General features: G+C 42.6%; 1 long non-coding RNA gene across 2 annotated transcripts; it reads right to left on the bottom strand.

The window, feature by feature from the left end:
- Nucleotides 1–13,247: 13,247 nt before the first annotated feature.
- LOC106434520 lies at nt 13,248–14,842 on the bottom strand. Of its 2 annotated transcripts, none has more exons than XR_001286769.3 (4): nt 14,138–14,842; nt 13,790–14,019; nt 13,566–13,670; nt 13,248–13,483 (listed from the first exon to the last, which is right to left on the bottom strand). It is a non-coding gene; the product is annotated as an uncharacterized LOC106434520 (long non-coding RNA). The 2 variants fall into 2 exon arrangements; XR_001286770.3 differs by having other exon boundaries at nt 14,158–14,840.
- Between the last annotated feature and the right edge of the window lie 1,856 nt (nt 14,843–16,698).

Here is a 16,698-nt window from a genome sequence, read left to right as displayed (position 1 = left end):
ACTTGATAAATCTTTTCATAAATCATCTACCACTTGTATGATGCACTTGTCTTTGTCCAAGAGTGTTATTACAGGTCTAAAGGAGCCTAGGTACATAGAAGAAGAGACCCCAGGCACAAGCCTTCCCACGGACCAGAAGGAAGCTCAAAGCACAAAACAATCAAAGTTGCTTAATAAACCAAAACCAGTGATCATAGTATCAAACCAAGGTAAGTGTCAAACAACACCTTTAGATACTGGTTTAAACATTTGTATTCTTGGTACAGGAATACCAGATGAGAGCCACATTCTTACCGAACCAGAACATGAGCTCAATCAAAATCCACACCACAAGTGGAAACCGAAAACTGAACAAAAGATTGTTCAAGTGCTAAAACCTGAGGTAAATTTCACTCTAGATCATCATGATATTATTAATTCCATGACAAGATTAATGTACTTGTCTTGTCCAAGGAAAAGTGAAATTATTACAGGAAGCCAAGGTGAGTACAAGGCAAAGAAAGAACAAGAAGTTCTTGCTGCCACAACTGATTTAAGGGTTAATTGTTCTATGTTTATGTCATTTTATAAATCCCTTTATTTTGGTATAATATACTTGTCTTTGCCAAGATGTTTTGATCCAGTTATAAGTCAAGAAGAACATAAAAACCGAGCTGAGCTATCACAAAAAGATGGTCATACCAACCAAGGTAAACAGTTGCAAGAAAGGCGGCCATCTAACCAAATCTGTCCAAAGAAGAATATCATTCTTCATCATGCTGATGCACCCAAGGTAAATCTGGCCATAACACATTCTGTTCATAAAACTCTAGTATCAGATACAATTCACTTGTTATTTGTCCAGAATGTTGAAAAAATTTCAGGTTGCAAAGAAGAAAGCTTCAAAGAAATCCCACCGGATAATCTTTTGTTGCTAGGAGAATCAAACCCAAAGATGGTCAGAACTGAGCCTACTAGGAGTAAGAAGGACCATCCACTGAAGGAGATAAGAAATGCCAAAGTCAAAAGCAGAGGCGTGATCCTATCCTATTTTCTGAAAGAAGAGCCACCTGATGCACAATCCATCCCCAAACCGAAACAATATCAAGGTAAGACCTTAGAATCTCAAAAGAGTATGAAAGCTGACTTGCTCTATCTTGGTGGAGGTTATAAAGTTTCGAGGTCGAAACCTTTTCAAGGGGGAGGGAATGTTGCAGCCAGCAATTCAGCAGCTGAACCAGAGGTCGACCCAACACCCTACTCAACCAGCCAAGGCGCCAACCAGGATATACGTGCACTAAAAATGCCATATCTTACAAACCAGGAGGGTTTAAATCACGAATATAATTTTTATGGATTCTACACTCAATAAGGAGTCCACGCCAATTGGAATTGGGCCAATATATTCACGGAGCAAGAAGTTATGAATTTTACAATTCAGAGGTTTCTCAACCCGTCCATCTGCGAGTACCCGACTTTAGAAGAAAATTCAAGCTCAATTAAGGAGCGTCCTGAAGCAAAGCCCATCATAGGAGTCAAGAGGAGTTTATCATCTTTCTAGAAAGCCCAAGATCAGGAGAAATGGCCACGGAAATTAGGAGTTATGATCAATTCCCCAGAACCGGCCAAACCGACGTCATCTATGGAAAGTCTCCAACCAATTCAACTTGGTTCGACCCAGAGCTATTTATGGGAACCAGGAGATTATCTTAACCAATCAGGAGGTATTCTAGAAGTCCTTTGCTGCACCAGAACCCAGGAGATCAGTTGTGTAACGGCTCGGTTCCTGGCCCATAAAAATTTCCTTGAGAATATGGGCTTCTCTACGGCCCATATGGCAAAGACCTAGGGTTCTCTTCCCCTTTCCTATAAAAAGAGATGCAGCCTCCCTTTTGCCTCATACAGAAACTAAAGCGAAGCTCTGCAGATAATTCCTGGAGACCAGAAACCCTAGCCGTAGAGCTCTCCCTTTCTCTCTTGCGCCGTCTCTCTTCTCTTCTCTCTCTCCCGCGCGACGCTCTCTCTCTCTCCTCGCCGTTGCACGCTCTCTCTCTCTCCTCGCCGTTGCACGCTCTCTCTCTCCTCGCCGGCGCCGTGTGGTGGTGGGGTGACCGGATCTCAATCTCATCTCCCTTGTCTCTTGTTTCCAGATCCGGATCCAGATCTAGGCTAAGGTGGAGTGTCTCGAACCCAACCTTCTTTCATGATTCTGTATACTCCTATATGTTGGAGTTAGGTTTGATTAGACCCTGATTGGGAGTTAGGTTGATAGGACATGGTATTGCTAGGATGATAGATGAATGGATCATGATGCATAAGAACCCTCATACTGATAAATGGGACTCGATGAACTGAATTGAATTGTTGTGGTGATGATTGATTGGTAGTTGATTCTTGTATGTTTGGGTGTGTTGTCCCATGTGTTGTTGTGATTGAAGTTAGGATGCTAGAGAGAAATAAATGCTAGAACGATAGATGAGTAATGATTATAAAAGTTATTGAAGTAGAACTTAAATGCGATGTGTATTGTGTGTGACACCGATAACGGGTGGCGTCTAGTGAATTGAGTCCCAAGTACAAGTATGAATGAAAAAGAAAGGTAAATGAGAATGGGAAGGGATAAGTGAAAATGATAAGGAAGTGAAAGGATAAGTAAAAATATGAGAGAATGATGTTAAGGTTAAGCATGGGTGGGAAAGCATATAGAGGGTCTAAGGAAAGTATGTGGGGTAGTAGTCCACGCTAGGTATCCATAGGAGATGTGGCCAATCCACAAGAATATGGAAGCACCCATAGGAGATGTGGCCAATCCACAAGAATATGGGGTAGAAGCCTAGTTGGGGCTACCCACTGTTGAAAAGGACGAAAAGATGAAAGGGATGTGCATTGTAGGGTTTTTTTGCTCATGGTCGGGTAACAGGGAGTTAAAGGTGTCATAGGATCGAGTCGGACTGGTAAGATGAGTCGGTTAAGTCTAGGGTTTGACGTGTGTGGCAATGAGTGAGATCATTGTATTGATTGATCACTTGGTTGTTAGAAATGAATGGAAGTGAATGTGGAAAATCATAGATGACGTTAGGAAATGATAAAATGCATTAACTGATTGTAGTGGCTAGTCAGTCCTAGTTCCCGCATAGAGTAGTATAGAGTGTTATGCGGGCAGGCTGGTCTAGAACCACTTCACTGAGTAACTTGTTGCTCACCCCTCCATTTCCATTTTTCCCTGTGCGCAGGACTGTAAGTAGAAGTATATGGATGTGGGTGTGATGGTATTTCAAAGAAGGTTATGCGCTCGTCTCTCGGGACCAGTAACGGGACACGTAGGGTTGTCTAAATGAGTAGACACGTGTCCATAACGCCCCTTCGATAACCCCGGTCGGACGCCGGGGGATCGGGCTGTTACAAGTTGGTTCATTGGAGAATCACTTAAACCCAACCGGAGCTATTTATGGAAAGATTGGACAATCTTTCGGTTTGATCCTTTCCAAGCAATTCCAATCCAACCAGGAGAACCAGACGACGTCCAGACAAAACCAAGACATCCATGAGACATTATACACGAGCCAGAAGAGTTCTACAACTTCATCCCATGCACCAGCCCACATAGGAATAAGAAGATCCCCATTATCACCAAACTGCCTTATTTGGAGTCTCAAGCATTAAAACTCCAACAGCTCTTTTTCCTTCAGTCTATGCATGACATCAGCACCTTCCAGACCATTAAGAAGATTCCCAGGAAGCTCATTTACCCCCTCAAACCGTCCAGATACAAGGAGGTCACCATCTACATTCATTTGGCCAAGATTCTCATCATTAAGCCTCCAACGGCTAGTTTTCAAGGAGCCATCCATTCCTTTGCTTCCAAGTTTATTATTTCGATTTTATTTCTTTCCTTATGTCATTTTATGACTGTTAGAGAGTCCTTGGTCGAGCCTATAAAGCTCTAGTCTTTATTTCATTGTAAATCACCCCATTTTGAAAGTAATAAGAATTATTCAGTTTTCTAGTTTTCTTAAAACTATTGTTCTAAGTCTTTTGAGCTTGTGTGAAGCAACTCCAAAGCACCTTGACTTATCAAGGCTCCTTTCCATAGAGTCTTGTGTCGTCCTCAACCCCCCCCCCCCCCCCATCCTTCCATTCCAATTCGTTTGCCAAGCTTGAGAGTGATACACATCCAGCAAGCAAAGCACCATCTCAATCCACTTCAATCATCAACTGATTAAGCTGAGAGTGTCACACGACCAGCAGCCTAATTCCATCCTATCTATCTTTATTTATCTTGTTTTATCATATTAGAAATCATATCTCATTTGTTTTGGCATTTGTTTTCAGGATCATAACTTGCATTCCATCCTATCGCCCATCCGATCATATCTTTGGTCGATCCATCAAGCTTCCATCAACCATTTTGCCATCCCTGATTTCCAGCCTGCAACACTAGGGGGGGAGTGTAACGACCGTGTTCCGAAGATCGATGTTAGGATGATCTGAGGACTGACTGGCCGGACTGTGAGAACGTACTGAATGGATTGGATGATGCTAGAAAGAGCTGATCCGAGTTCGAAGAACTTTCCGTGGGTGGATGGGAGAACTTGGATCGGCGCCTGATTAGTAGCGACTAGAGCGGAACCATGTACCCGATTAAAGCTAGGAACGGATCTGTTTTTGAGCCAGACAAAGCTCCATCAGTCGGTCTTACGCTCGGGTTATTGGACAGGCCGTTCGGTTTGTTGAAACTCAGGATGTTCGGACAACTCGATGAAAATCCAGGCAAAGCGGAATTTTCGGAGAGCGATGGTCGGATCCGGACAAGTGTTGTTGGATTCAGACAAGACGGTTGAACTGGTCGGCTAGACAGCGATTGTCTGAAATCAGACAAGGCGGTTAAGACTGTCGGCTAAGCTGAGATGAGCTGATTCAGTAGTATCAGTCTGATTCGGACAAGATGGCTAGAGTTGTTGACTGGATCAGTCAGCTCTAGCTCGATTTTTGCCTAAGTAAAACTGGCGGGAACAGTTAAAATCCGAAAAGGGGAAAAACTCGCGCTGGAACGCCTTGGAGCGCGGGGTGGCGGTTACGGATTAAGAGCCGCGAGTAGAATAAGCGGAAACGGTTAACTTTGCAGTTTCTCGGACCTAAACTGCCCAACTGTCCATTTTAATCGTCTCCTTCGTCTTATTTCGCCATTTTCTGTACGGAAAAGGGAAGAAAGAACCAGAGAGAAACTCAGAGAGAGAAAAGTCCGATTAAGAGAGAGCTTTCGATATTTGGCTGGATTGATCAAGTCCGAGTCAAGAACGATCGTCTGTGGGGTGAATCCGACTGTCTGAACGTTCGAAGATCCGACGGAAACCGCTCAAGACGTGTTAGAAGAGACCGAATCAAACAGAACAAACCGACTCTAAGACAAAGGTGAGTGCGTGACGTAGCCTATCGTACTGAATCATAGTCTGATTGATAGGAATGTTCTATGTACTGATTGCTTGTCTAATTCGAATTATCTGCTAAGTTCTGGCTTGGTCCGAACAGTCGGTTCCTTCCATCGACGCATCTGGATCAGATCATGTGCCTTGAGCCGTATTGGCCTGCTAGGGCTTGACTGAATCTGATGGCGCTTTGGCTTGGAACGATTGGGTCGGCTAAGTAACTGACTGATGATAAGCATGTCCGTTTATTGACTGATTGACTCGATTGCTTTACTTGGCTGAGTGGGACAGAATGACTGCTCTCACTAAGCATACTGTTTGCTTATGCCTCCTTGTTTGGATGCAGATCAGGACCAGACCCGAAAAGGTAAAGACATAGCTTGAACGCGAGACAAGGGCAGGAAGGAAGGATGGTGGGTTTGGGTAGATATAGGACGAGATTAACATGTAATAGCCGATAGCGAACTAACTTGTTAACTCGAACCTTAGATTATCTATTCAAATCGTATTATGCTTTACTTGACTGTCTGAAAAAGAACTAACACTCTGAAATAATTCTAAGTAAGGAAAAATATGAAAACGGCCCAAGTCTGATCGAGGAAGTCGAGCCAGACTCGTATTGATGTTACGAAAAAATGGGTCGGGTCCTTTCAAGTGGTATCAGAGCGGAGTCGAGTTCTAGGACAATCTAAGTATAGTGGGTTATTGGGGCAAACCATCCTTCCAAGCCTGACGTCTCGCGGTAAATTATGTGTTCCGAGTCCTGATCCCAAGTTAGTTTTGACTAACTTGCCTGTGATCTGGTTGCAGATGGCAAAAAGTAACCGTAATACAAGAAGGACTGTGAATGAGACCGCTGAGGGGTCTGCGAGCAACGTGGCCAGGAATGAAGCTGGTACGGAATAGGCTCGGAATGCTGCTCAGAATGCAGCGAATTTGAACAATGCTGCAGTGGCTGGTGCTGCTGCTGGAGCTACTGCTGCTGCTCCGGTGGGATTGGAAGCCGTTTTGGCTATTTTGGCGCAAGTCTTGGCAAGATTGCCTGCTGCGGCGGCACCTCCAGTGGCTCCACCTGTTGCGGAGGAAGTGGAGAACGTGGCGCCTGATGGAGAAGAGGCACACATTGTTAGGAATCCGTCTTACCTCAAGGTTATGGACCACATGTAGAAACTGGGAACAAAGTTCTTTTCGGGTGGTTCCAAACCAAAGGAAGCAGATCAATGGATTGACAGGATAGGGCGAAAATTTAAGTCGATCCGTTGTCCTCTAGCTTACAAGAAGGACATTGCTGTCCACTACTTGGACGGTGATGCGCACCTCTGGTGGCGAGGGGTAGCGGCTCAGATTGGTGCTGAGCATTGCACGTGGGCCAACTTTAAGACCGAATTTCGTGGGAAGTATTTTCCGGAGGAAGCATTTGACCAGCTTGAGGGAGCTTTTCTCAGACTGGAACAGGGAACTATGACTGTAAGGGAGTATGAAGCGGAATTCAACAGCCTCAAGAAGTATGTTGGGCGTGAGGCTGAGTCGGAAATCTCCTTGGTCTGCAAATTCATGCGTGGACTCAGGGTTGATCTCCGAACTCGTTGGAAGATCCGCAACTATGATACTATGGCCGAACTGGTGGAAAAGGCCACAGAACAGGAAGCTGGAATCAGTGAGGAAGCCAAGGTGTTTGGCACAGTGGCGCATGTCCATCCTGGTAAGCATGCGGGAAAGAATCAAAAGCCGGTGAAGGCTGGCTCTTCCAGCAAGCCGAATGCAACAGGTCGCAGTGCGTGTTCGACTTGCGGGAAGATGCACTCTGGTGTCTGCCGTGCTGCTACGGGAGCTTATCACCGTTGCGGAAGTATGGATCACAAGGTGCGTGATTGCCCTGAGGAAGATCTAAGGCCGAAGAGTCAAAACAAGGGTGCTGGGGAACGTGTGTGCTACAACTGCGGCGAAACAGGGCACTACAAGAATTAGTGTCCGAAGGACGCGCAATCTGCTGGGAAGCGTCCGAGTGATTGGCCTCAGCCGGCGGTAAAGAGGCAGGCCATCATGCCGCGGGTGTACACAATTGGTGATGAGTCAATGGACCCAAGCACGTCTCGTCCTATCACTGGTGAGTCATCCTATCTCTCACCTTTGCCTTAAGAATTTCTGTGTGAAATTGCTTGCTTATAGAGTAGGTCCTTAGTGTTCCGGGTGAATATGTAGGGACCTTAGTCATGGGTGGAGTGGCAACCCATGTTCTGTTTGATTCCGGTGCATCTCACTGCTTTGTGCAACCCGAGATGATTGGAATTGGGGAATTTCAGAAAGAACCAGAAGAAGAAGTAAGAGTAGTTCGGGCAGCTGGTGGTCAGATCATGTACACTTCAGGGAAAATCCGAAACGTCTCTGTGATGATCGGAGGAGTGAACATGCCAGCCGACTTGGTCGTTTGCCCGGTGAAATCATACGATGTGATCCTTGGAATGGATTGGCTGCGTAAATACAAGGCACATCTTGATTGTCATCGTGGCCGAGTTCAGTTTGAAATTGGCAATGGAAAGCTTGTCTATCGAGGGGTCAGACCGACCAATGGGAGTCTGATCATTTCAGCACTTCAAGCAGAAAGAATGCTGGAAAAAGAATGTGAGGCTTATCTGGCTGCAATCACGACAGTGGAAGTTGGACCTGATGCTGAGTTGGAAGGGATTCCGATTGTAAAGGAGTATGATGACGTGTTAGAATCCTTGACAGGATTACCACCGGACCGTTCTGATCCTTTCACGTTTGAGCTTGAGCCGGGCACAAAGCCAATCTTGAAAGCTCCGTACCAGATGGCTCCGGCTGAAATGGCAGAACTTAAGAAACAGTTAGATGAACTGATGGAGAAAGGGTTTGTGCACCCAAGCAGTTCACCTTGGAGCGCACCGGTTCTGTTTGTGAAGAAGAAAGATGGTAGCTTCAGGCTATGCATTGACCACAGGGGAGTTAACAGAGTCACAGTGAAGAACAAGTACCCTCTTCCAAGGATAGACGAGTTATTGGACCAACTCCGAGGTGCTACTTGTTTCTCCAAGGTTGATTTAGCTTCAGGATACCATCAGATTCCGATTGCTGAAGAGGATGTCTGTAAGACAACCTTCAGATCGAGATATGGCCACTACGAGTTTGTGGTCATGCCCTTCGGATTGACCAACGCCCCTGCAGCCTTTATGAAGATGATGAATAACGTTTTCAGAGATTACATGGATGAATTCGTTATAGTCTTCATAGACGACATCTTGATCTACTCAAAGAATCAGGAAGAGCAAAAGGACCATCTGAAAAAAAGGTATTGGACAAGCTGCGGGAACATAAGTTGTTCGCCAAGCTCAGCAAATGCAGCTTTTGGCAAAGAGAAATTGGTTTCTTGGGTCACGTGGTCTCGGACAAGGGAGTGTCCGTGGACCAAGAGAAGATCAAGGCCATTGCGGACTGGCCCAGACCAAGGAACGCAACAGAGATCAGGAGTTTTCTCAGAGTGGCTGGATACTACCGACGGTTTGTTAAGGGATTTGCCAGCATGGCTCAACCGTTGACAAAGTTGACCGGGAAAGATGTTTAGTTTGTGTGGACAGAAGGCTGTGATGTGAGTTTCAGCAAACTCGAGATGATGTTGACGACTACTCCAGTATTGGCTCTTCCAATGGACAACGAGCCATACGTGGTGTACACAGATGCATCAAAAGTTGGACTTGGGTGCGTATTGATGCAGCAAGGCAAAGTGATCGCGTATGCGTCTAGACAGCTAAGGAAACACGAAGGGAACTATCCAACACACGACTTAGAGATGGCTTCTGTCGTGTTTGCGCTGAAGATATGGCGGTCATATCTCTATGGTGCTAAGGTCCAAGTCTTCACGGACCATAAGAGCTTGAAGTATATCTTTACTCAGCCAGAGCTGAACCTTAAACAGAGGCGTTGGATGGAACTGGTTGCGGATTACGACTTGGATATTGCCTACCATCCGGGAAAGGCGAATCTGGTCGCTGATGCCTTAAGCCGGAAGAGAGTAGCTTCGGCTTCAGAGAAATACATGGAGGAACTGGTTCACATGGTTGGAACCTTACGATTAGCTGCCTTGACTGACGAATTGGAACCGTTGGGTCTTGGTGCAGCGGATCAGGCGGATTTGTTGTCCTGAGTTCGCCTTGCACAAGAAAATGATGAAGATCTGATCAAAGCATCCAAGAACGAAAAGACGGAGTATCAAACTTCAAACAACGGGATGATTCTGGTTAATGGCCGAGTGTGTGTTCCTAACGACAAAGGGTTGCGGGAAGAGATCCTAAAGGAGGCACATCAGTCAAAGTTTTCGATACATCCAGGAGCCAATAAGATGTACCGAGACTTGAAGAGATACTATCATTGGGTTGGAATGAAGCGTGATGTTGCAAAATGGGTAGCTGGGTGCCCAATCTGCCAAATGGTGAAGGCAGAAAATCATGTCCCGAGTGGACTACTTCAGAGTTTACCCATCCCAGAATGGCCTTGGGATAAGATCACGATGGACTTCGTGACTGGCTTGCCAATGAGGAACGGCAAGGATGCTATCTGGGTGATAGTGGACAGATTGACCAAGTCCGCACACTTCTTGGCTATCAACAAAATAGACAATGCAGCGGTGCTAGCCAAGTTATACGTGGAACAGATCGTCAGACTTCATGGAGTTCCGGTAAGCATAGTGTTAGACCGAGACTCCAAGTTTTATTCGGCCTTCTGGAGAGCTATGCAGAAGTCGATGGGGACCAAGGTCCATATGAGTACAGCATATCATCCGCAAACGGATGGACAATCAGAGAGGACAATCCTAACACTTGAAGACTTACTGCGATCTTGTGTTCTGGATTGGAGAGACAAATGGGATCAATACTTACATCTGGCTGAGTTTTCTTACAACAACAGCTATCATGCAAGCATTGGAATGTCGCCTTACGAAGCATTGTACGGACGTCCGTGTAGGACACCGCTATGCTGGACCCAAGTGGGGGAGCGCAACATATTTGGCCGAGATTTTGTAGAAGAGACAACCGAAAGAATCCGATTCTTGAAACTGAAGATGAAAGAGTCTCGGGACAGACAGAAGATTTATGCAGACAGACGCAGAAAAGACCTTGAGTTCGAAGTAGGAGACATGGTATATCTCAAAACCGTCACCTACAAAGGCAAGGACCGATCCTCAAAGAATGCTAAGCTGAGTCCAAGATACATGGGGCCGTACAAGATCCTGGAAAGGATTGGCAAGGTCGCCTACAAACTGGAGCTGCCCTCATCGATGGCTCAGTTCCATAACGTGTTCCATGTATCTTTGCTGCGAAAATGCATAAGGAATCAAGACAATGTGGTTCCTGAACCACCATCTGACTTGAGAGAGAACCTTACTGTGGAGGGACGACCAGTCCGGATCATTGGTAGAAAAACCAAACCTGAAGGTAGAAAGAATATCAAAATCATCCAAGTCGTTTGGGACTATGATGGAGAAGAAGAAACGACTTGGGAGCCAGAGGCGAGAATGAAAGCTGAGTTTCCAAAGTGGTTTGACAAACTCACGGAAGATTCAGGAAGAAAGACTCGAGGACGAGTCTGAGCCAAGTGGGGGAGAACTTGTAACGACCGTGTTCCGAAGATCGATGTTAGGATGATCTGAGGACTGACTGGCCGGATTGTGAGAACGTACTGAATGGATTGGATGATGTTAGAAAGAGCTGATCAGAGTTCGAAGGAATTTCCGTGGGTGGATGGGAGAACTTGGATCGGCGCCTGATTAGTAGCGACTAGAGCGGAATCATGTACCCGATTAAAGCTAGGAACGGATCTGTTTTTGAGCCAGACAAAGCTCCATCAGTCGGTCTTACGCTCGGGTTATTGGACAGTCCGTTCGGTTTGTTGAAACTCAGGATGTTCGGACAACTCGATGAAAATCCAGGCAAAGCGGAATTTTCGGACAGCGATGGTCGGATCCGGACAAGTGTTGTTGGATTCGGACAAGACGGTTGAACTGGTCGGCTAGACATCGATTGTCTGAAATCAGACAAGACGGTTAAGACTGTCGGCTAAGCTGAGATGAGCTTATTCAGTAGTATCAGTCTGATTCGGACAAGGCGGTTAGAGTTGTTGACTGGATCAGTCAGCTCTAGCTTGATTTTCGCCTAAGTAAAACTGGCGAGAACAGTTAAAGTCCGAAAAGGGGAAAAACTCGCGCTGGAACGCCTTGGAGCGCGGGGTGGCGGTTACGGATTAAGAGCCGCGAGTAAAATAAGCGGAAACGGTTAACTTTGCAGTTTCTCGGGCCAAAACTGCCCAACTGCCCATTTTAATCGTCTCCTTCGTCTTATTTCGCCATTTTCTGTACGGAAAATGGAAGAAAGAACCAGAGAGAAACTCAGAGAGAGAAAAGTCCGATTAAGAGAGAGCTTTCGATATTTGGCTGGATTGATCAAGTCCGAGTCAAGAACGATCGTCTGTGGGGTGAATCCGACTGTCTGAACGTTCGAAGATCCGACGGAAACCGCTCAAGAGGTGTCAGAAGAGACCGAATCAAACAGAACAAACCGACTCTAAGACAAAGGTGAGTGCGTAACCGTAGCCTATCGTACTGAATCGTAGTCTGATTGATAGGAATGTTTTATGTACTGATTGCTTGTCTAATTCGAATTATCTGCTAAGTTCTGGCTTGGTCTGAACAGTCGGTTACTTCCATCGATGCATCTGGATCAGATCATGCGCCTAGAGCCGTATTGGCCTGCTAGGGCTTGACTGAATCTGATGGCGCTTTGGCTTGGAACGATTGGGTCGGCTAAGTAACTGACTGATGATAAGCATGTCCGTTTATTGACTGATTGACTCGATTGCTTTACTTGGCTGAGTGGGACGGAATGACTGCTCTCACTAAGCATACTGTTTGCTTATGCCTCCTTGTTTGGATGCAGATCAGGACCAGACCCGAAAGGGTAAAGACATAGCTTGAACGCGAGACAAGGGCAGGAAGGAAGGATGGTGGGTTTGGGTAGATATAGGACGAGATTAACATGTAATAGCCTATAGCGAACTGACTTGTTAACTCGAACCTCAGATTATCTATTCAAATCGTATTATGCTTTACTTGACTGTCTGAAAAAGAACTAACACTCTGAAATAATTCTAAGTAAGGAAAAATATGAAAACGGTCCAAGTCTGATTGAGGAAGTCGAGCCAGACTCGTACTGATGTTACGAAAAATGGGTCGGGTCTTTTCACGGAGATCCGCGCAAGCGCGGGGTTGTTGCCAATTAGATGTACTGAAATACTTTAAAAATGTTATAGAAAGTGTTGTGGAGTGATTTGTTTGTTTAGTTGTAGTGGCTTATAACGTAATGGGTTTTACAGTTAAGTAAAATTAAACAGTTCCTTAGATTTATAAACATTGGTCAGATTTATACGCTAATAGGTACTTCCCTACCTAGCTAGTTATGATCTAGTTGTTTCACTTTGAGACCATCTCTTGAGTGTGGAAGCCACAAAGTTCTCACTTGCAAGTAAACTTAACTTTGTCTTAGCTAACCTACCACCACCGGCATCATAGTTGTACCACCGTCTCAAGGCCTCTCCCCTTATCCTGAATCGTTAACAAAAAAATATTTTGCAAAAAGGGAAAATATTTTTTAAAAAGAATTGATATCGTGGAAAGAAAAAAAAAAGTTAAATATTAAAGTAGTTTACTTAGAGGACAGTTTTGTTATTAGTAGTTATCAAAGTGTGTTAAAATTTGAAATTGTGTGTTTTATGTAATCAATTTATAGAAAAATGTGCTCTGGTGTGCTAATCTTTTATTATTACGAAGTTCTCTGATTGGATACTAAAAACATATCATATAAACGATCTACATGCAACGTCACGTAGGAAACAATCGTTTCACGATCAGACCACAAAACATAGAAAGGACTGTTAAGTTGAGAGCAACCCCTCCAGCTTTCAAACTCATCAAGAAAATTCTGCAATTTGGATCTTCTGTGAATTTATTTATAGCAACATCTCTAGCTGCCATTGACATGCTTCCCACCAGTTGGGTGCAACAAAACCCCACACTGAAAGAATGTTTCAGTCTCATTAAAACAAATGTTTAAAGAATAACATATTCATAGCATAGTGTGTTGCTCTTGATATTACCTTCCCGACGGTGTAGTTTATCAGAACCAAGAATGATGTGAACCGACTGAGAACTATTGCTTTTGCAGACCCATCTCTTTCGACCATGAGCCTTATTTCTTTCCTCTGCAGACAGACATGATCACAAAATTGTTTAAAAAAAAAGAAAGAGGCTCAAAATGCAAAAGAAACATAACAGGGTGTAGAGACATAAGCTCTAAATATAAATATTTAAGAGTACATACCAAAGCCTCTATTTTTGTACTTGTCTGAAAATCATCGAGCTTGATCCGATTTAAAATGCTTGAGGCTCTAAATCCTTTAATTGTTGTCTTCTTTGCCTGCTACTCAATGTTAGCTTTAGCAGTCCAATCCATAGTCAGTAGTGTTGAGCATGTTGGACAGCTGACTTGTCTCAGGGATGCAGCAATTCAATCAAACAAGCTTTACAGAACACATGTTCACAAGAAGTCACCTTCAAAGTAAAGTAACCAAAGAAAATATGAATCTGACAGATTTCTGAATGTAACATTTCTAAAATATTAATCCGACAGATTCCATTCTACTTTTTATATTTTATGGAAATTACTTACTGTGCTACGGCGTTTCCTACCTTGGTCGCCCAATTGTTAGCGGCTTCATGTACATGGTTACCCCGTGAGAATCGTCATCGACTGCGAAGGTAATTGATTCCAGCCGATGAGGTAACGGAGAACTGTGACCCTCGTTCCACAACAGCCATAATCACCGGTGAGTTTCTTTTCTTTACTTTTTCAGCTTATTCAAGTCCTCTCTCTCCGATGTCGACTCTGTCAATAGCTATTTTCTGCTGAACTGGAGAGCAATCTATGAAGAGAAGTGGCGTTCTTGACTGAATCTATCTCACAGTCCCATGATATGTCAGGGACATCTTCCACGGATCGTTTTGTGGTCTCGCCGGCCAAAACAGAGCAGTGGATTCCGGGACAGAATCGGAGCTTGTTGAGTGGAGATGAAGATCCATCATTCTCTCAACCCTCTTCTATTTATAGATTGTCGTGAAGGAAACAGAAAGGTCCACATTGTTACTGGGTTTAATGTGAATAACAATTATTGGCTAATCAAAAGAAATACGTTGAGCAATAGAAATATATTGAACGATAGGGAAGATAAAGAGATGAGAGGAGGAATCATTAGCTTTGCAGATTATGAAAAGGGGAGACGGCGAGGTTGAGTTCTGGAAGGAGGATAACAATTGAAGCCCTAATTGGGTGAAGCCAAAACGCAGAGTTCCACGGTTTTATCAAACCAAACGCTGAAGACATAAATCAGACCAAACTCTTCGACCAGAAAAACCAGAAATAACGCGGGCCCCACAAGCATTAAAAAAACGCATACGTGGATGCAGAGAAAAGAGTGGCATTATATATATGACTAGGCAGGTCCCGCTAATGTATCGTTTTTTATGAAATATATAATTTTGTGCAAATTTTCTTCTATGTTCAGTTGGTTGTAAGTGTGATTATGTTAAGAGAATGAGATTGAGTTTTCAATTACCAGAGTTCTTTTTTTTTTATATCAGAGTATCTAATACTGTGGAAAATACAGTTTTATTTATTTATTTTATTTTTATTTTTTTTGACAGCAAAGCATTTACAGACTCATATTGACTCTGTAAACCAAATCGGTAACTCCGCATCCATGTGAACGGCAAAGGACTATTGTTTCCTAGCACTGCGTGCTAAGCTATCCGCCCGAAGGTTTGCCGTCCGAGGTACATGGACGATATCTGAGTTGAGGAAACTTCCTTTGAGAAGCTTGATGTCTTCCAGATAGCTTTCAAATGCTGGCCATTCTCCTGGTTTCAAAACCATCTTCACCAATTGAGAAAAATCCGTAGCAAACGTTACCTGAAACTGTCTTCAATTCATACATTCCATTGCCCAAATCAATGTCTCTACCTCCGAATGGAAAATACAGTTTTAACTCTGAGGTAATCTTAGTCACTAAATATATATTTTGTATTTGTTTAGGACAATGTCATTGCTATTATTAGTATTTGTTGTTGATTTTTTATATTTATGTTATATTTGAGGATTTATTTTTTCTTTATGTTATGTCAGTAATTTGCTAGAGATAAATTAAAGCAAATGTAAAACACACCAAATAAATACAAGAATAGTGTGCTTTGATGATTATATATTTATACTTACATAAAATTTTAAACTGGCTATAGAATATTATGCACAAACAGAATTTATACGACCATTTATACTTAATATTTTTAATATTACAAAAATATTAAAAATATTACAAAAATATTCTGTTTAAAATTAACATCTCATAAATTATTTCTTTGCAGCATCTCATAAATTTTATAGATGTTAAAATTATTTGATTACACTATAGTACAGGTTAATTAATAGAATAACTATATATACTTTTCGATATTTGTATTAAAATTCTTGTAAATCTAAAATATGAATCTATTAACATCTCAAATTGATAGTAAAAGAAGACCTTTCTTATAAATTATTTCATCTAATCTTTAAATATTAAAATTAAGAATATATTTATAAAATAGTGATGATAATATTTTTGAAGTTCAAAACATAACTTTTAAAAATTAAGTAAAATAATTAATGTACACAAATTTAAATTTTTTTATAAAATTAAAATTATCTAATTTGTGGATAGAAATATAATTTCTATCTAAATATTTTTTTGAAGATAATATTGCACTCTAAACTAAACTCGGTTAAATATGAATTGCACTCGCATCCAAAATGTGCAATTTTCTTATATATTTGTTTTAATTTCAAAATCATAATAATCCCCGTATAATACACTACATCTATTTATTATTATTATTTTTCTTTCCCTCAAACTAAAAACTAAAACATATTATAAGCACATTTTTTTCCTTTTTAGTCTAATCCACTATTACAATATGTAACAGAAATTGAGTACTATTTTGTATCTGGAAATATACTTGTTTAATATATATGCCTAAACATCCTATATAATCAATACTAACAAACATATAATCTCTGAATAAGAATACTTTTCAATGATCCAAAAAAAAACAACTTTTGGATGTTTTAAAGATACATAAGCAGAACGAACCCGATGTCAGGCGGCGTCGGTAATGTTAGAAGCGCTCGTGACTGAGCAA

This window comes from Brassica napus, chromosome C6 (assembly GCF_020379485.1).
Source record: "Brassica napus cultivar Da-Ae chromosome C6, Da-Ae, whole genome shotgun sequence".
Lineage (NCBI taxonomy): Eukaryota > Viridiplantae > Streptophyta > Magnoliopsida > Brassicales > Brassicaceae > Brassica > Brassica napus.
This window is presented reverse-complemented; position numbering and strand designations above follow the sequence as displayed.